The following is a 22,491-nucleotide window of genomic DNA, read 5'->3' as shown; positions in this document are numbered from 1 at the left end:
CTCTCCTGAAAGTATGGGAGGCTCTGCTGGGCTGTGTAGACTGGCTAGGCCAGGTCAGTTCCGCCCAACTGTGCAGGAACAGTCCTCTGGGGCTCGCATGTGGCACTTAGAGCTTTCTATGGACCAGTATGGGGTGGTGGTGAGGTCTGAGGTCAGATCCACCCATTTTTCTGAGATTTCCCCAGGCCAACAGCTCCAGTGCTTCACTGCCCAGGGTTCAGTGCCAGATACTGAGTTCGTGCTATAGAGCATGGCTGCAGTTCTCAGGCAGGTTCAGGTCTAGACTCTGGGGACTGGGCTCCCTTCCTCTATGGGCTGCTGGATGACCCAAGGCCAGATCCACCTGTGCTCTGAACTGTGCAGACCCCTCTCACCTAGGGCTTTCTAGGTCTTGAGGTTTGTAGCTCCCACTTGGGTCCCTAGTCTCCTTTCTGTAGATTAGATCTTGGAATTCCAGTTATACTTACTGCTGGATAACATCCCACTTCATAGCTTCCCTAGTGTCCAGCTCCTTCCTGATATCTCTTAGACCTCTGCTCATGGATGAATCTCCTGCTGAATCCCCTACTTCATCCCTGCACACATCTTCTAAAGATTCTTAATATTATGACATCAATTTTCCAAAGAAAAGACATAGATTAACTGAATAAATTAGAAACAATATTTACATATATGTTGTCTACAAGAAACTCAATGTAACATTAAAGATAAGCACAACCTTAAAGTGAAAGGGGATCAGGAGAAATGGGATCAGGAGAAAAAGAGCGTTTGTCATCCCTATAAACTTTAAATTGAAACTAATCAAAAGAGACAATAAAAAACAAACTAATAAAATAATTAACCAATTTATTTAAAAAGCCACAACAACACTAAACATATATGCACCAAATCTGGTACACCCAATTTTATAAAAGAAAAATAGAAAACAAAACATCCTAGTAGAATAAAATGTACAGATTAATACAAAACCTATAAATAGTGGGTGATGTCAACACCCCCACATTCTCAAATGAATAGGCTACCTAAAAAAATCAGAGAAACCTCAGAATTAAATGATATCTTACATCAAACAAACATAACAAATATCAATAGCATATTCCAATCAAACACTTAACAATACGCATTCTATTCTGCAGTTCCTGATAGATTCTCTAACATAGATGATATGCCATGTGCTGCTAGTTATAACTGAACATGACACAACTAGAGTCATAGGGGAAGAAAGAACCTCACCTGAGAAAACGTTTTCACTGGATTAGCCTGTGGACATTTCCTTGATTGATGATTGATGTGGGATGGCCCAACTGAATGCAGGTGGTACCCTGTGTTGTGATGCTGGAGGCTATAAAAAAATGCAAGCTGTCTCATCTAATGCAAATCTAGATAATTAAAAATGTACATTTTTCATTCCTATAATTTCATACAGGAGAAGAATATATTAAACAGTCTTTTATCTCTCAGGAACATTGTGTTTCTTCTTTATCCTTTCACTGAAAATAGATTATTTTCTCATCCTATATATCTTCATTATATGTTCCCTTTTCTCTACTCCTCTTATCTTCTCCCTACCTCCCATCCCTTCTCAATTCACTTCCCTTATGTCTACAATTAGAAAAGATGAACAAAAGCCATAACATTGATTCTGGAGAAGGCAATGAAATCGAAAAGAGCCGCAAGAAGAAGCAGAAGAAGCAGAGACCCACTTTTTAAGGCATTTAGGAATCTTACAAAAACATTATGTTGAAAGCTATAATATGTATGTCTATGACTTGCTGCAGACCTGTACAGGTCATATGCTTTCAGCCTCAGTTGTTGTGAATTCATATTCTGGCTTAGGTGATTCAGAGGGCCTTGTTCTCCTGGCATCCTTCATCCCATCTGGCTCTTACAATCTTTCTGCCTTCTCTTCCATGGGGTTACCTGATCCCTGGGGGTGATGATTTGATGGAGACATCACATTTAGAGGTGTGATGTCTTTCTTTCTTTGCATAATGTCTGTCTGTAAGTCTTGGCCTCTCTTCTTGTATGCTGCAGGAGAAAGCTCCTCTGATGGTGACTGAGAGGCATTTATCTCTGATTATAGCCAAATATTATTAGGAAAAATCTTATTGATATTTTAAAGACCAGTAGTATTTCATTCTTCCCTAGGACTCTGGACTATCTAGTCTCTGGTTCTTGGTCACATAAGAAGTGACAGGCATGGATGTTATCTTGTTGACTAGGCCTTAAATAAAATCAGACATTTGATTTGACTTAAGGTTGGGTACTCCAACAAGTTCTGTTCCACCTTTGCTCTAGGATATCTAACAGGTGGCACAGATTGTACATCACAGGTTTTGCAAGTGTGTTGGTGTTTATTGTTGGTAGCCTTCGTAGTACCTTCCCACATAATAGACACTACACCACAGGCTAGTTCTTGTGTCTAGAAGGCTAGGTGAAGCCTCCATGTGGGCACCAGCTTGACTTCATGTTCAAATAAGTTAAGTGGGGTTGTCCTTGACAATAGGGCCCTACTGCCAGTTTCAAGAGAACAATCTATTTCCTTGGCAACATGCTGGGCTGTTAGGAGATATCCAGGGCCTCCTTAGCCAACAACTCTAGAGAATGCAACCAAGTCCCACTGCTTGAAGACTCATTTGGTGATAAGCAATAGCCAGTTAGGACTCCATCTCTACCATTATTAGGATACCTCATTAGCATGACCTTCATATATTTTAGGAAGTTTCCACTGCAGTAGGTTTTTATATCATCCCTCAAATTTCCTTCAATTCCAGCTGTGTCTCCCACATTCAGTCCCTCAACCCAAACTCCCCTCACCTCTCATCCCCCTTCCCACCCTCACTCCATTTATACAATCTATTCTGTTTTCCTCTTCTAGAAGATTCATGTGTCCCTCAGTCCATTCCTCTATACCTAACATCTCTGTATCTATGAACTGTAGGTTGGCTATCATTTTTAAATGTCTAATAACCACAAATAAGCAAATACATAACATGCTTATTTTTCTGGGTCTGAGCTACCTCATTTTAGTTGATTTCTTCTATTTCCATCCATTTTCATACAAATTTTATGCTGCCAATTTTTTTTTGAGGTGAGTAATACTTCACTGGATAAAAGTACCTCATTTTTTCTATCCATTTTTCTGTTGAGAGGCATCTAGGTTATTTCTGGTTTCTGACTATTTTATATAGAACAGCAATGAACATGATTGAGGAAGTGTCCTTGTAAGAGGAAGTGTCCTTTGGGTATATGTCCATGAGTGGTAAAGCTGGGCCTTGGGATGGATAGATTTCCAAATTTTCTGAGGAACCACCATATTGATTTCTACAGTGGCTCTACAACATTGCGCTCCCACCAGCAATAGAGGAGTGTACCCTTTATTGTACTTCCTCACCAGCATGAGCTGTCATTTGTGTTTTTTATATCAGCCTTTTGAATGGGCATAATGTGAAATCTCAAGGTAGTTTGGTTTGCATTTCCTTCCTGGATATGATGTTTAACATTTTTCAAATGTTTCTTGGTCATTTGAGATTTCTCTACTGAGAATTTTCTGTTTAGATCTGCACCCCCTTTTAAAATTCGATTATTGGCAGGGCATGGTGGTACACACCTTTAATGCCAGCACTCTGGAGGCAGATGCAAGTGGATCACTGTGATTTTGAGGCCAGCCTGGTCTATAAAGAAAATTCAGGACAGCCAAGGCTACACAGAGAAACTTGTCTCAAAAAACAAAAAAATAAAAATAAAATTGGACTCTTTGTTTTCTTGATGTCTAATGTTTTAAGTTCTTTATATCTTTTGGATATTAGTTCTTTATCAGGTGTGAAATTGGTAGATATCTTTTCCCATTATGTAAGCTGCTGCTTTGTCCAAATGATGCTGTCCTTTGCATTACAAGTTTTACAGTAGGGGATTATGTGATCAGTCTAATTCATATTATAAAAACTGCTACATCTCAGCAAATGATTCATTTTTCTACAAAAAAAAAAGTTGATAAAAGTTAAAAGAAGAGTGCAAGCTGAGCAATCACTGGGGATCAAGGCCTTAAGAGCACTATCTCCACAGGTCTTGTCTTAAGGATTGATTGTTGTTCAGGATGAGAAGGTTGAAATAACCACTTTCCTAACTGAGTTGATTTGGGTCATGGTGTTTTATCATAGCAATAGAAACCTTAACTAAGACAGAGCACATGCTAGAACAGAGAACAAACATAAACTAATACAGAAAAAAAAATGAACTAATCCCCATAGATAATATCTAAACTTTTATGCAACAAAAATTTCAGCTAACAAAACTCTAGTAAGTGTATCCACTCATTAAGATTTAAAAATACATTTCTGAATGATAAGTGGATTAAAAGAAATCAAAATATTCCTGGAAACTAAATAAAAGTGAAAACACAACAAAACTTCTGGAACACATTAAAAGCAATTTTATTTAGAAAATTTATAGCTGTGACTGCCTACATTAAAATTAGAAAGGACAGTTGAGGGATGTAAAAATGGGAAGGGGGATTGTCAGAGGTTCCACAAAGAGACTATCAAAGCTGGAGCTCTGCACACAGGGTGGGGGATGACAAAACTGGTGCACCAATCAAGGACATTGCAAGCAGAGTACCTAGAGCCTCTGTTCAGATTTAGCCAATGGACAGCTCATTTTCCACATGAGGAAGGAGGGGGAATGGGGAACTTTCTCTGACAAAATTCTTGTGCCTGTAATTTGATCACTGCCACTTAGTGGAGAGGTCTTGTGAGAACACAGAGGAAAGGGATACAGGCTCTACAGATGAGACCTGATAGGCTGTGGTCAGACACTGGGGGAAGAGGACACCACCTGTAAGGGTCTAGGGCAGGGTAATAGAGCAGAAAAGGTAGCGAGGGTAGGAGCAGGAAGATAAGAGTGAGGCAATTACCCTCAGGATGTAATGTGAATTAATAATAACAATAATAATACAGAGTGATTAAAAATAGAAAGAATAAAACTTAATGACTTAATGATACAATTCATGAATTTGAGGAAATAAGAACAAAGAAGACACAATCTTACTAGATGATAAGAAAAAGTAAGTACAAAGCATAGATTAATGAAATGAAAACAAAGAAAACACAAGGCTTCAAGCCACATGCCTGGCACATGAGGAGCTTCTGACCTCTGGCACACAGAGGGAGCTATGGGCTATAAAACAAACAAACAAAAACAAAAAACAAAAACAAAGCAGTGTCACCCATTGTCCTCTACACAGAAGAGGCCAGCAGGCCCAAAGAAGCAGCTTTCTGCTTGACTATCTTTCTGCTTGCTCCCCAGATGCCTGGTCTACCTGAGTCACACTTGACTTCTCAACAGAGATTATGAAAGCGAGAAGGCCTGGAGGAATGTCCTGCAGATACTAGGAGACTACAGATACCAACCCAGGCCACTATACTGAGAAAACATTCAATCACCATACATGAAGAAAACAAGTTTTCTACAATAAAAGCAAGTTCAAATAATACCTAGTCACAAATCAATCTCTAAGGAAGATACTAGAAGGCAAATTCCAACCCAAGTAGGCTAATGTTATCAAGGTAAACAAAGGAAATAGATAACCCCTATATCTGACAAAGGGCTAATATCAAAAATATATAAAGAACACAAGAATTTAAATACCACCAAAGAAAATAACCCCATTAAAAATTGGGTACAGAGCTAAACAGAGAATTCTCCACAGAGGACTATAAAATGACTGAGAAACACTTAAAGAAATGGTCAACATCCTTAGTCATCAGGAAAATGCAACTAAGTGACTCAGATTCCATCTTACACCTTTCAGAATGGTTAAAATAAAAATCTCAAATGATAGCACATAATGTTGAGGATGTGAAGAAGTGGGAACACTACTCCATGGCTGGTGGGAGTGCAAACTTGTACAACCACTTTGGAAATCAATCTGGCACTCTTTCAGAAAATTAAGAATAGTGCTACCTTAGGACTCAGCTCTACCACTCTTGGGCATATACCTGAAAGATACTCTACCATAAAACAAGGACACTCACTGTACTATGTTCATAGCAGCTTTGTTTTTAATAGCCAAAATCTGGAAACATCCTAGATGTCCTTAAACTGAAGAATGGATAAGAAATTATGGCAAACATGCTACTGGGGGAAATGTCCTCCTTTCTGCCACAGACAGAACTCTGCCTAAAAATGGGCAAGCTTGGATGCAGGCAGAGTTGACAGCCAAACTCTGCTAAGACATGGTAAGTCCCCAATAGTTCCTGCCTCACAAATATGTCTGTCAGATATACTAGTCCAGAAGGCTGAAGATAATGTTCCAATGTTATAGAGAGTTTTGAGTGACACCAGGCAGCAAACTGTCTCTGTCATTTTCTCACTGTGGAAACTGCTAACCTGCCCTTCCTGTTTGCTCAGATAATTAATTTTATTCCTTCTCAAGTCTCTGATAAGTTTGAAGACCAGACAGTTTAGTTTTACAATTAAGCTTAGTTGTTTTGGGGTTAAGATGATTTTAGGTCTAGATAGATGTTTTAAGTGGATAGATATGAGATACGATAGATAATTATTTACATTCAGAATTTTAGATTCACTAACATAGGAAAGATGTAGTCTTCAAGGTTGCCAAATAAAAATAATGAAAACACTTTGAATGTAACATTTATATAATTTGTGATTGTTTAATGGTTCTTCTTGCTATTGGCAGTTTATTGTATACATGTGTAATAATATAAATGTATATGTAAGAAATAATAATAAAAAAGAAAAAGGAAGAAACCATGGTACATTTACACAATTAAATACTACTCAGCTATTAAAAACAAGGAAATCTTGAAATTTGTAGACAAATGTATGGAACTAGAAAAATCACCATTAGTGAGGTAACCCAGACCCAGAAAGACATACGTAGTATTTATTCCTTTATAAGTGGATATTATCCCAACATAGATGTCCTCTGAGAAATTCCACCCAGCTTAGGATCTGGACAGATACTGTGACTGGTATCAGGACTCTGGGGGAAGTGCCCCAAGTTGTATGGAAAAGTTGAATAGCGGAATGACTTGTGGGGAGGGGTGTGAGCAGGAGGTTTTCAGGAGCTCCACAAAGAGACTATCAAGGCTGGAGGGTCTGAAACTCGGGTGCCGGCACAAATCCCCTGTTCAGATGTAACCAATGGAAGCACATTCTCCATATGAGAAAGGTGAAGGGAGAGCAGGGACTGCCTCTGACACAAACTCTTATCCTCAAGATTTGATCACTGCCCTTTGCCATAAAGACCCTGTGGGAACACAGAGGAAGGGGATGCAGGCCTCCAGATGAGACCTGAGATGCAGTGGTCAGACTATTGGGGAGGAGGGCCCCATCTCTCAGAGCTCAATGGGAGGGGAATAGGGCAGAAGTGGGATGGAGGGTGGGAACAGAAAGATAAAAGCAAGGGGAATACAATCTGGATGTAATGTAAATAAATTATAATAAAAGAAAACACAAAGACCAAGTTAATCTAAATCTAGAGATAGTTCTTTGATAAATAAGATCCAGAGGCATACACCTGTATACTGTGGAGGCTGAGGCAGGTAGATCTCTATAAGTTTGAAGACAGTCTGGTCTACAAAGTGAGTCCAGGACAGCCAAGGCTGCAAAGAGAAACCCTGTCTCACAAAAACAAACAATGAACATAAAAAAGAAAAAACCTATGCTCTGTGAATCTGGAAAATCTAAAAAGGAGGAGGGGTGGGTAATAAAAAAAAAAAAAAAGAGGAACATTCTAAAGAGACTATTAACAAGTGGGGAGAATGAAACCGTTAAAAAGTGCCTTCTGACTAAAAAATAAAAGCCAGATAGATTCACAGCAGAATTTTACCAGTTAGTTAAAGAAGCTTAGGCAACACTTCATAATTACTCAAAAAAGAAACTGAAGAATTACTCCAAACTATTTTTATGAAGCCACTACTTCTGTAATAGCCAAACTAGGTAAAGACACCCAAAGCAAGCAAACAAACAAAAACAAAACATAGCTGCAAAAATTCACACACACACACACACACACACACACACACACACACACACACACACACACACCAAACAAACAGCAAAGTGAATAGTAACACATGTAAAGACCACCCACCACCAAGTTGGCAGTGCTGGTGGAAAGTCTGGAGGGGGAGATCAAGATGGTGGCGCACAGTATGGATCTTGTCTAGAAGGTAGAGATAGCTGAGGCTGGGAAATGGACTAACTTGTTAATAAGGAGCGCCATGCTTCCCCTTCATTGCAGCTGGACAGCTCCCTGTTCAGAAAGCACAAACTTCAAACACCTTGTGATCTCCTGAAAACGGGAAAGAGCATGGATCCCTCGGAGAACAGAGGGTCCGCTGTAGCAGCTGCAGAGGCAGGCAGTGGTGAGCATAAGTTCACCAAAGCACAACAAAGCCGGTTAGCAAACGAAGAGGCCCCTATCCAAAACACAGGCTTGGGGACTCCGCAGTCTAAATGAGTGGGGAGGATAAAAAGACGCTCCCAACCCCATCCCACCCGCACTGTGGCTAAACTTCCTTGGGTCTGGAAACCACAAACTCCAAGCACACTATACTCTTTGAGTACTGGAGCAGTGTAGGCCCCCGAGGAACAAAGCATCAACCCAATGGAAGCCATGCAGCATCTAGCATCTAAGCCACTGTTCTACTTCGTGGCTGACTCCTCTGAGGAAAACAAGGAGCCAGAGGAATCCTACAAAATCATAGATCCTAGGAGGCAGAGCTTGGGTGAATACAGATACAGGAAGATAGTGTCTGTCAAGCCAGTATAGGAAGCAGATACCTTCCAAAGGTATTCTCCCCCATGACTGCCAGCTTAGAAATCCCTAGCCCTCTCAGCAGATGCCTAAAGGAAAGAGTAAGAATACAAATAACAAAAACCAGAACAACATGCCTCCATCAGAAAGCCCAGACACCAACAGATACCCTAATACAGCTGAATCTCAGGAAAATAACCTCAAAACTATGTTTATATAGTTATGTGCGAATTATAAAGAAGAAATGAATAGATCCTTCCAATAATCTCAGGAAAATACAAGCAAACTACTAGAAGCCATCCAGGTAAAACAAGAAACCACAATCACACAGATGAAGGACATGATTAAAACGGTTCAAGACATGAAAATGGAATTAAATACCATTTAAAAAATCTCAAATTGAGAAAATCCTCTAAATGGAACAATTAAAGAAAGAAGCAGGAACCTAACAGACAAACATAAGCAAACAGAATCCAACATATGGAGGAAAAAATCTCAGGGGCTAAAGACCCAATAGAAGAACTTGATACATCTCTCAAAGAAAATACTAAAACAGAAAAATTTCTGACACAAAGCATCCAAGAAATCAAAGACTCCACAAGAAGGGATAACCTCAGGATTATAGGAGTAAATGAAAAGGAGGATACAACATCCCAGAAAATGTTTTCTATAAAATCATAGAAGAAAATTTCCCAACCTCCAGAAAGAAATACCCCTGAACATACAAGAGGCCTACAAAACACCAGATAGCTTAGGCTGGAAAAGAAATTCCTCCTGTTACATAATAATCAAAACATTAAATCTTCAGAACAAACAAAAGATATGAAAAGCAACAAGGGAAAAAGGCCAAGTAACATATAAAGGCAGACCCATCAGAATTACAACTGACTTTTCAACAGAGACAATGAAATCCAGAAGGGCCTGAGCTGAGATCATTAAGATACTAAGAGTCCACAGATGCCAAACAAGACTACTATATCCATCAAAACTTTGAATCACCATAGATGGAGAAAACAAGATGTTCCATGAGAAAACCAAATTGAAACAATATCTAAACACCAACCCAGCTCTACAGAGGATAGTAGAAGGAAAACTCCATCACAATGAAGTCAACCACACCCAAGAAAACACAATACATAGATAATCACACTACAGCAAAACCAAAACATACATTGCTACATACAATCACCATCAACTCCACAATAAAAGGATACAGAAACCATTGTACACTATTATCTCTCAATATCAATGGCCTCAACTCTCCAGTAAAAAGACATAGGCTAACTAAATGGATGCAAAAACAAGATTCATCATTCTGCTGCATTCAAGAAACATATCTCAGCAATAAAGATAGACATTACCTGAGAGTAAAGGGCTGGAAAAATATTTTCCAAGCAAATGGACACAAGAAGCAAGTGTGAGTAGCCATTGTAATATCTGATAAAGTAGGCTTTCAATTAAAATTGATCAAGAAAGATGGAGAAAGACACTTCCTTCTTATCAATGAAAAAATCCACCAATAATAGGGTACCAACACTCATAAAAGAAATACTTTTAAAGTTTAAATCACACATTGATACCAACACAATGATAGTGGGAGACCTCAACACACCACTCTCAACAATGGACAGATCTTCAAGGCAGAAACTAAATCTAGAAATAACCAAAACACAGAGTTCATGAATCAAATGGACCTAAGAGAACTTTTTACCCAAACAGAAAAGAATATGCCTTCTTCTCTGCACCATGTGGAACCTTCTCCAAATTTGACCATATAGTTGGTCACAAAATAAGCCTCTACAGACACAAAACTTTTGAAATCATCCCCTGCTTCTTATCAGACCACTGTGGCCTAAAGCTGAACATCAGCCATGATAGAATTAACCAAAAGCCTATAAACACATGGAAACTGAACAATGTTTTATGCAATGACAACTGGGTCAGGAATGAAATAAAGAAAGAAATTAAAGACTTCCTAGAATTAAATGAAAATGAACACACAACATATTCAAACCTTTGGGACAAAATGAAAGCAGTGCTAAGAGGAAAGTACATAGCACTAGGTGCCATGATAGATAAATTAGAGATATCGCATACAGGCAACTTAATGGAACACTTGAAAATGCTAGAAAAAAAGTATACATAACCAAGAGGAGTAGATGGCTGGAAATGATCAAATGCAGGGCTTAAATCAATAAATTACAAACAAAGAAAACAATTCAAAGAATCAACAAAACCAAGAGCTAGTTCTTTGAGAAAATGAACAAGATAGAGAAACTCTTAGTGAAACTAACTGAAAGGCAAAGGTAGAGTACCCAAATTAACAAAATCAGAAATGAAAAGGGAGACATAACAATGGATATGGGGGAAATGCAAAGGATCATTAGGTACTACTACAAAAGTTTATATGCCACAGAATTTGAAAATCTAAATGATATGGACCATTTCTTTGATAAATTACACTTACCAAAGTTGAATCAAGATCAGGCATACAAATTAAATACTCCTGCATCCCCTAAGGAAATAGAAGCAGTCATCAAAAGTCTCCCAACCAAAAAAACAACAAGTGCCCAGGGACAGATGGATTCAGTGCAGAATGCTACCAGACCTTTAAAAAAAAACTAATACCAATATTCCTCAAACTATTCCAAAAATAGAAACAGAAGGATCACTACCCAACTCATTCTATGGAGCCACGGCCACCTTAATACCTATGCTACACAAAGAGACAACAAAGAAAGAGAATTTCAGACCAAGATCACATCAAAAAATCTCATCCATCATGACCAAGTGGGCTTCATATCAGTCATGCAGGGATGGTTCAATATACAAAAATCGATTAATGTAACAAAAATTCTATGTTTTTAGATCAAGATTGATGTTTTAAGTTAATAGAGATGTGATAGATACTAATTTTCTTTCAGAAATTTAGACCCAACAAGATAGGAAAGATGCTTTCTTCAAGTTTGACAAATACAAATAACCAAATCACAATGAATTTAACATTTTTATAACTCTTGTTTGTCTCATGGTTCTTCCTGCTGTATGTAGTTTATTTTATACATGCATACTAATATAAATGTATGTGTTAAAAAAGAAATATAATAAAAAATTAAACTAAAAGAGAAGAAATGTAGCATTGGTTTAACATATGTAAGTCAACAAACATAACATACCTAGACTTAGAAATGAAAATCACATGACCATATCAAAAGTCACAGAAACTTTTGTGACAAAGTCTAACATACTTTTATGTTAAAGTCTTAAAAAGAGTAGGATTAGAGGGAACATACCTCAACATGATAAAATATACATATGAGAAACTTAAAGCTAACATTACCCTAAATGGAGAAAACTTCAAAGCTATTACATTAATATCAGAAACAAGATACGGCTGTCCATTATCTGTGTGCCTCTTTGATGTAATACTGGAATTGTTAGCTGGGAATATAAGGCAATAGAAATTATACAAGTAGAAATTGAAAAAATAATAGTATCCTTATTTCCAGATAATATATTATACATAATATATCTCAGAAATTCTACCAGAAAATTTCTAAAAACAACCAACAATTTCTGCAAAGTGGCAAAGTACAAACTCAACTTGCAGAGATCTGTTGCCTTTCTATGAACCAACCACAAACACAGAGAAAGTGATCACAAATTCACTCCTATTTAGAGTAACATCAAAGATCACAATATCTTGGGGTAAACTAGTTATGAAAGACCCCTACTGTGAAAAACTGAAATCTCTGAACAAAGAAATTAAGAAAAATATGGAAAATGGAAAGATATCCCATGTTCATGGCCTAGTAGAATTGGTATTGTGAAATCAATCTTACCAAAATCAATTAGATTTAATTCATATGCAAATAAATTACCTACAGCATTATTCACACAAATAGAACCTAAAAATCATATGGAAATGGAAAGATTCCATATATCCAAAGAAATCCTAAAAAAAAAAAAAAAATTTAGAGGGATCTCCATACCAGATTTCAAGACCTATCATAAATCTGAAGCAACAAATTCAGTATGTATTAGCACAAAAAAAGACCTGTAGACAACTGGAATACAACAGAAGACCCAAATATGTGGACTCATAAGTAAAGCCATCTGATATTTAACAACAAGTTAAAAAACATGGACTGAAGAAAGGTAGCATCTTCAACAAATGGTACTGGAAAATTTTTATGTTCACATGCAGAATACAATTAAATTTGTGTCTATTTACTATTTATTATTATTATTATCATCATCATCATCATCATCATCATCATCATCATTACTAAAAACTTCAAATCAGATCAAAGACTTCAATTTTAAACCTAAAATGCTAAAACTGATAGAAGAAACCATAGACAGTAACCTATGAGATCAAGGTGTATAAAAGGACTTTGTGAAATTAAGGAAATCAATTGACAAGTAAAATCCCATAAAACTAAAAATTTTCTGTACATATAAAAACAACCTCTTAATTGACAAAGAATCTTTGCTAGCTAAACACCTCATAGAGGACTGATATCTTGAATATATAAGTAACTCAAAGAACAAAGTTAAGGAAAGAAATGATCCAATTTAAAAATGGGCCAGAGATCTAAAAAGAGAGTAATGGCTTTAAAAATACCTCAGAAAGTGCTCACATCCTTAGAAATTAAGGAAATGAAAATTGAAACAAAAACCTTTGAGATTTTTATCTTACTCTAGCCATAATATTAAAGATAATAAAAAAACAACAAATGCTAACAAAGTTGTGAGGAAAACATTTTGTGTTGGTGACAATGCTTACTTGTACAGCTACTCAAGTAAACAACATAGAATCTTTCCTCCCAAAAACACCTAAAAAGAAATCTATCACATGTCCTAACCATACTACACTTTGGCATATGCTCAAAAGGAGTTGACATTCTACTTGCTGACTTATTTTCATTGCTGCACTATTTATAATACCTAGGAAGTGGAAACAACCTAAATGTCCTTCTACAGATGCATAGATAATGAAAATGTGGTGCACTTTGGAATACTATTTAGTTGTAAAGGAAAATTAAATCAGGAAATTTGCAGGTAAATTTGAGTGAGGTAACTCATGCAAAAAGACAGACAGTATATATTTTCAATAGATCATACCTAGAAATATTTTTGGTGTGAGTGTCCAACATGGAAAAAATACAGAAATCAGGAAAGAAAAAGAGACTATGGCGGTGACTTGAGATGGTCATAGTAGGATGCAAATAATATAAAGTGAGACATGGGAATTGAGAGAGAGGTCAATATAAAAGGAAATGGAGTAAAAGGCTACAAAAGCTCAAAGAATATTACTATTTTAAAGTTACATAAAATCATATTAGAGAGAGAGATAGAGAGATGAAAGGAAGCTATGTCATTGAGGCTGATAATGCTAATGATGAGAATCATAGACTAACAAAAATTATAGTGCCAGGTAAGAAAATTCTTTGTAAAGTTTGGTAAGAGCAGTTCAAGTGATTCTCCCAAACAACATATATTATGGCTGGTGCCCTTGGCTGCCTCTCAAGGGTTAAAGGTAAGCCCCATTGTTGAAGGCACCAAGTACTTAGGACAAGGAGCTTGGATTGTTGTGTAGTTGGCTCTGCCATGAAAGCCTCTTTCCTGTTGCTTCCTTTCCCTAGTCTCAGAAGATATTATGCAACCTGCCAAGGGAAAGAAGCAATTAATAGTCCTATCTACATTTGACACTTATAAACTACAGCAATAACTATCATGGCATGACATCCAGAAAGATGCAATAAGTGGCATTTGTATATTGGGCTTAATCCCCAATCAACAGAAAAGCGCAAAAACAAAAACAAAAACAAAAACAGACAAATAACACATGCCTGGTACTAGAAACCTAGCCAACTATGCAGACAAAGTGAGTCATAGATCTTAAAAGAGAATCTGCCACTAACACGGCCACTCTCACTCCCACTGCCACTGCAACTTTGTTAGACCAGCATAATTCCATTGTATTCTAAACCTTATCTGTATGCCTACATACCTGTGGTTCTTATCCCTCATCAAAGAAGCTTCTCTCTACAACAAAAGCAAACTGTCACAGAAAACAACAACTAGACATAATGCAGAGATACATCTATGGCTCAGGAAATATCTCCAAAGCTGATAACGGAAAGATGTAAGGGCCAGAATACCAGGAACTCTGCTTTGAAACAGTTTCTCATAAAAATGGCTACATAAATAAGATCTAAACAATCCCAATGTCAATGGACATGCTAATGCATTACATTTACCCACTTCAGTCCAATCTTTTTTCTCTAACATGAATGACACTTGTGTTGCTTTCTTAAAAAGAGGTTATGAACAAATCAAATGCTTTCAAATCAGTGGTCAAGGGTTTGGTTTTGCTCAGCTTTTCCTATAACCTGGTAACTCTTGTTTGTTCTTGTCTGGAATGGCTCATACATTTTGCTACTGAGCCTTGAGCTAGAGTAGCAAAGCTGTTTCCCAACAGCAATAGGTTACCTCATGGGTTTCTCATGGACCTGTGTTCACTAGTTCAATTATGCTCTTTACCACAGTGTCTACAAACCCTGGGAAGCTTAAGCATTCTGACAGAGAATCAAGTGCATCCAGAAATGGCTCGTTCACTTTTCCAATGGAAAGTACATACTTCTCAGAGTTAATGCACTGGCCATTTTGAGCTCCAAGGCTTTTAGCGGCTTGATCACAATTTCTTTTTAAATGACCAAATTTACCACAATGGAAGCACTGAGCATTTTGATAGGTAAGGCTTTTGACAAGAACTGGGAAAGCCAATGGCGGTGATCTCATAACCTGAGGCTGCTCCTCTGGCAGCTCAATTTGCTCAAAATTAATGCTTTCTCTCAAGAGGGGCTGCTGATCTGTAATCTTTTCAACCTGTAGGGCCTTCTCTTCCTCCATGTTCCCCAACCTGCACAGGACCTTTGAGAACTTGACACTGAAAGCATGCAGTGTGTGTGTGTGAGGGTTCAGTAATGACAGGAAGTTCCATCTCTCAGTTACCATGTCTGAATCCTTCTGTTCTGCCTTTTATGGTGCTATTTGCATCCCAAGCACTTCCATCTCTACTACAAACTCTAGTTGCAAAGCCAACTCTGCAATTCTTTCAAAACCAAGGGAATTGAATGACCCTTCTGATTTTCCTATTTCATATATTTTTTGTTTTTTAGACACCTACATATCCACTTGCAATTTTTCCAATTGTTCAGCCATTCTCCTAACAATTTTTTTAGAAACAGAATTCAAGAAGATGAAGCAAAATCAGAAAATCCCTTCTGAGAGGAAAGCAGGAGAGAACCCAGCACAAGCAGCTGTAATAAACCTTTTGTTGCCATCAGGAAACAGTATATTCATTTCTTGGTACCATGTTGTATCCTCTACAGCATTAGAAACCAGATTTTCCATTAATCCAAGCCCTACATCTGGGCATCACTTGTTTCTGTGTACTTTTTATCTGTTTATTTGGGGTTCTTATACCTCTACTCCCCTTCCAACCCTTATCCATCCTAATTTCTTTCAACACCCCAAGACCAGGTAGGAGAGAAAGAAGGATAGTGGGGAGATGGGGCAGGATATAATTCTATTTAGACTACTCCCTGCTGTTTGAGGTCATTAGGTTCCTCTCGGTAAGTTCAATCTTCATTTGTAGGATATCTTCAACTTCTTCTCTACAAATGACAACAAGAGCAACCATGATCAGCAGGGGAAAGGAGAAACTACCTTCTTCTTTGAGTGACCCTGTCCCTCTCTCGGCTCTGGTTTTTGTACGCTCTCAGAGTCCCAAAAATTCAACTATCTGCAGTTGACAAAGACTCTTTGTCAGAGCCCACAAGAGGCAAATAATATGTTGTTGTAGACAGTCTGAAGAGACTCTATATCCCATACCTGGAATTAAAACAAAAACATGTTTACATATATAACTGAATTTTTAAAGAAACCAAAACTCCCATTACATTAATGCATTTTTGGGTGTGTCATTTAGGACAAAAACATAAGTTGTGTTTATAATAACAAATTATATGTGATAAAGGTAATAATAATAATAACAATTGTAGTCTCCCAGTTTTGCTCCTATTCCAGATAGGTATAATTACTCGAGTGATATCAACACTAGAAAGTGGTTAAAACATTGTAATCCTGGGCTAGCATTCTTCTGGACCTGAGTAGTTTCTCAATTTTGTCTAGCCAGGAAGTTTTTGATGTAACAATGTCAAATGGGAAGAAGTTCCAAAAGAATAATGGTTATGCAGAGTGCCGGGAATTCTTTATCTATCTTCTTGATTTACATATTTATTAAAAACCAAATTCCTCTCCTCTGTACACCTTTTGTATTTCTCCACCTTAATCCTGAATCAACTTTCTCCCACCCTGGGTAGTCCCCAAATGGCTACCTAATCATCTCCTCTAGCCTCCATTGTATAGATGACATTTTCCAGATGATATTGTCATGTTCTTTTTTTTTTTTTTTTATAAAGCTTACACAGATGTCCTGAGATGCTAAGCTATTTTAATTTCAACCGTGTTTAAGTCATATATAGCTTTAGCGATGCCCAAAGTTCAAAGGATTGAAAGCTTCTTTTCTATTACAGTCTATAATTCATATTAAGTTCTCCTATCTGTTTTCTTCTCTCTTTACGCTACTCTGGGTCTGGTATTTCATGACATATTTGTTACCTCAGATAGTTAATTTTACTTATTTCTACAATTCTCTTTTAACTTGAATTTTTAAAACATATATTCTACTTGCAATTCTTTTTGTCATATTTAATCTCAAGCCGCAACAACTGTGAATTTTATCAACTTTTATACTCATTGGACCTGACACTATTCTCAAATTTTTATACGTTCGGTCTTATTAAATATCTATAATACAGAAGGTGTTGCTATCATTCTGCTATTACGGTTAAACAAATTGAGACACAATAAGTTAACTAACCTTCCCAGCACCAGCAACAGTAAGTAGCAGAAACAATATTCAAACAAAGGCAATGAAATTTGAAACTTTAAGTTTTGTAAATGTTACATTGCACACCGAGAAAAAAAAATTTTTGATAATTAAATTGTATACATAGCTAAAATGTTCCGGTATCCAAAAACATGGTTAGCTCTATGAATAAAATTAAGAAATGGGCAACAAACTGAAAAAATGTAATATGTACTTCCAACAATATTATAGACCACAAAATGTTCTTATAAAACAATGAGGGGGATCCAAGATGGCGGCGAGCAGTGTGGACCGTGTTTGGAGGCTCCAGTGAACAATTCAGAGAATTGCACAGATTTCTGAGCGAGGAACACCAAGGTCCCCACACCACGGCAGCGGGAGTGCTCCACGGTTCGGAGGGACCAGGGTGCGGAGGACCTGTGTGCCCCTGCACACGGGAGGAACGTGGATTTTCTCGGATCGGAGCAGCAGCGGAGGAGGCAGCAGCAACAGCGGCGGCACCAACAGCACCAGCGTCAGCAGTGGCAGTGGCTGAGGTTTGCAGCTCTGAGCCTTCCGGGGGAGGAGATTAGTGTGGTGGCTGGTGGGAGTTGCTGCAGGAGAGGGGACTCTGGACGGGATATGGGTTGCATGGTGCCTTGTAACCCAAACTGGGCTCAGCGGACAGTTCAGCCCCAGAGTCCCGGTTTCAGCTCAGTGCGTAGTGCCGTGGAGACGCTGTCTCAGCGCAGCAAGCAATTCTGCCCTAGGCACTAACTCAACTCAGCCACAGCTCCCCTGCTGTGACACAGGCTGGGCGGAGCGCTCAATTCCACCCTAGGCACCAGCTCAGTGCAGCGGCAGTTCTCCAGCTGTGATGCAGGCTGGCCAGAGCACTCAGCTCCACCAGAGGCACTAGCTCACATCAACGAGCAGTTCTGCCCAAGACACTAGCACAGCTCAGCGGGCAGTTCTGGGGTGCTAACACAGGCTGAGGTCAGCACGCAGATTCAGCCCAGAGGCCCTAGCTGGACTTGCCAGGCAGATTGGGCCCAGAGACTCTAGTTGAGCTGTGCACACAAGCTTGGCGGCTCCAAGACACTGGCTGGACTATCCAAGCAGTATAGGCCCAGCGTCCCGGGCTGAATTCAGCATGCAGTGTGAGTCCAGAGTCCCTGGCTGAGCTCGGTGCACAATTCCGCCCCAGAGACTCGGGTGGAGCTCGGCGTGCAGTTTGGGCCTGAGTCCCTAATTATGCTTGGCACGCAGATTAGGCCCAGAGACTCTAGTGGAGCTTTTGGCACAGTCCCAGCTCTAAGACTCTGGTGGGACACAGTATGCAGTTTGAATCCAGAATTCCTGGCTGAGCTTGGTGGACAGTTCAGGCCCTGAGTCAATAACTGACCACAGCACACACTTTGGGCCAAAAGCCCCTAGCTGAGCTTGGGGCGCAGTCCCAGCCCCCCAAAATACTGGCTGGACCCTGTGTGCATTTTGTGCCCAGAATCCCTAGCGAGCTCGGCAGACAGTTCAGGCCTTGAGAATCCAGCTGAGCTCGGTGTGTGGTTCAAGCCCAGTGTCCCTGGCTGGACTTGGCAGGGAACCGAGAAGGCTGTGGATACCTTGGCCTGATCCAACACTCATTCAGAGACCCAGAACGATTGCAGGGCCCACAGCACAGAGGAGCTGAGGATCACTGGCTGTGAGAGACCAAAACGACAGGGCGAACCTCCTGCCATCCACACCAGTGAAGTATCAGAGCTTCCAGGCTATGAAAGCCATGAGAAAACAAGTGAATCTATCATCAGACTCCCTCCATCCAACTCTGGAAGCTACCTAACAAAAATAAAGGCACCAAGATGTCTGAAGGACAGCGAAAAAGCATACGCAAAAACCCCCAAAACAACATGGCGTCTCCAGTTTCCAGCTATCCCAAAGAAAACAACCCAGAGAACTCAAATACAACAGAAATGCAAGAAAATGACCTTAAATCCTTAGTAATGAGGATATTAATGGAGGAAACAAATAAAATTGGTAACCAAATGCAGGAGGATGCAGACAAACGGGTGAGAGACATAAAAGAAGCACATAGAGTGGAACTGGGAAAAAATCTCAGGAAAGTGCAAACAACCAGATGAAAGAAATCAAAAAATCAGTTCAAGATCTGAAGACAAAAATGGATTCAATGATAAACACACAGACAGAAGAAAACCGAGAACGTGAGACCTCAGAGAAGAAGGCGAGCAACACAGCGGTGAGCGTTTCTAACAGAATCCAAGAGATGGAAGAACGAATCTCAGGTCTAGAAGATACAAATACAGATCTTGAAGCAACCATTAAAGAAAATGCCAAATCTGGAAAACTCCTGACACAAAACATCCAAGAAATTAAGGACACCATGAAAAGAAGAAATCTGAGGATAATAGGCATTGAAGAAAGAGAAGATATCAGTCTCCAAGCCCCAGAAACTATTCTCAATAAAATCATAGAAGAAAATTTCCCCAATCTAAAGAAAGAGATGCCTATAAACATACAAGAGGCCTACAGAACACCAAATAGAATTGACCAGAAAAGAAAAACTGCCCGTCACATAATAATCAAAACACAAAACATACAGAACAAAGAAAAAATATTAAAACCTGCAAGGGAAAAGGGCCAAAAAACATTTAATGATAAATCTATCAGAATTACACTGGACTTCTCAGCAGAGACCATAAAAGCCAGAAGGGCCTGGACAGACATCCTGCAAACCCTAAAAGACCACAGATGCCAGGACAGACTACTTTACCCAGCAAAACTATGAATAACCATTGATGGAGAAAACAAAATATTCCATGACAAACACAAATTCAAACAGTACCTATCCACAAATCCAGTTTTACAGAGGGTACTAGAAGGAAAACGCCATCCCAAAGGGTCAAGCTACAACCAAAACTACTCAGGAAATAGATAACTATCCCATGGCAAAAACACAACTACACAAATGCTCAACTGGAACCAACATCAAAATTAAGACTCTGAACAGTCACTGGTCATTAATATCTCTCAACATCAATGGTCTCAATTCTCCAATAAAAAGACACAGACTAACTGAATGCGTGCATAAACAAGATCCAACATTCTTCTGCTTTCAAGAAACACATCTCACCCATAATGATAGGTATTACCTCAGGGTAAAAGGTTGGAAAAAAATATCCCAAACAAATGGTCACAAGAAGCAAGCAAGCATAGCCATTTTAGTATTGAACAAAATAGACTTTCAACCAAAATTAATCAAAAGAGATGAGGAAGGACACTTCATACTCATCAAAGGTAAAGTCAACCAAGATGACATCACAATTCTGGACATCTATGCTCCTAATACAAGGGCACCCACATTTGTAAAAGATCTGCTAAAAAAGCGTAAACCACACATCGATCCCCACACAATAATAGTGGGGGACCTCAACACCCCACTCTCACTGCAGGATAAGTCATTGAAACAGAAACTAATCCGAGAAATAACATCATTAACCAATGCCATGGGTCAAATGGATCTAACAGATATCTATAGAATCTTTCACCCAAACAAGAAAGAATATACCTTCTTCTCTGCACCCCATGGAACCTTCTCCAAAATTGATCACATTGTAGGTCACAAAGCAAGCCTCAATAGATACAAGAGGATTGAAATAATCCCTTGTATCCTGTCAGATCACCATGCTCTTAGGCTGCAATTCAACAACAACAGAAATAACAAAAAGCCTACACATACGTGGAAACTAAACAACTCTCTGCTAAATGACGCCTGGGTCAGGGAAGAAATAAAGAAAGAAATGAAGGAGTTTCTGAAATTCAATGAAAATGAAGGAACAACGTACCCAAATTTGTGGGATACATTGAAAGCAGTGCTAAGAGGAAAATTCATAGCACTAAGTGCCTTTAAAAAGAAATTGGAAACATCGCACATAAGCATCTTAACGACACAACTGGAAGCCCTAGAAAAAAAAGTAGCAGAAACACCCAAAAAAAGTAGACATCCGGAAATAATCAAACTCAGGGGTAAAATTAACAAATTAGAAACTACAAAAACAATCCAAAGAATCAACAAAACCAAGAGCTGGTTCTTTGAGAAAATCAACAAGATAGACAGACCATTAGCCAAACTAACTAAAAGGCAGAGAGACAGTATTGAAATCAACAAAATCAGAAACAAAAAGGGAGACATAACAACGGACACTGAAGAAATACAAAGAATCATAAGATCCTACTTTGAAGGCATATATGCCACAAAATTTGAAAATCTAAGGGAAATGGCCGATTTTCTTGATCAATTTTATTTGCCAAAGTTGAGTAAAGAACAGATAAACAAGCTAAATAGTCCCATTTCTCCTACAGAAATAGAAGCAATCATTGATAGTCTCCCAATCAAAAAACAAAAGCCCAGGGCCAGATGATTTCAGTGCAGAATTCTACCAGACCTTCAAGGGTGAGCTAATACCAATACTCTTCAAGCTACTTCAAAAGATAGAAATGGATGGAATATTACCAAATTCATTCTATGAGGCCGTAGTCACATTGATACCTAAATCTCACAAAGACTCAACAAAGAAAGAGAATTTCAAACCAATTTCTCTTATGAACATCGATGCAAAAATACTAAATAAAATACTTGCAAAACGAATACAAGAACACATCAAAGATATCATTCATCATGTCCAAGTAGGCTTCATTCCAGGCATGTAGGGATGGTTTAATATACGGAAATCCATCAATGTATTCCACCATA

Source organism: Acomys russatus, chromosome 2 (assembly GCF_903995435.1).
Source record: "Acomys russatus chromosome 2, mAcoRus1.1, whole genome shotgun sequence".
Taxonomy (NCBI): domain Eukaryota; kingdom Metazoa; phylum Chordata; class Mammalia; order Rodentia; family Muridae; genus Acomys; species Acomys russatus.
This window is presented reverse-complemented; position numbering follows the sequence as displayed.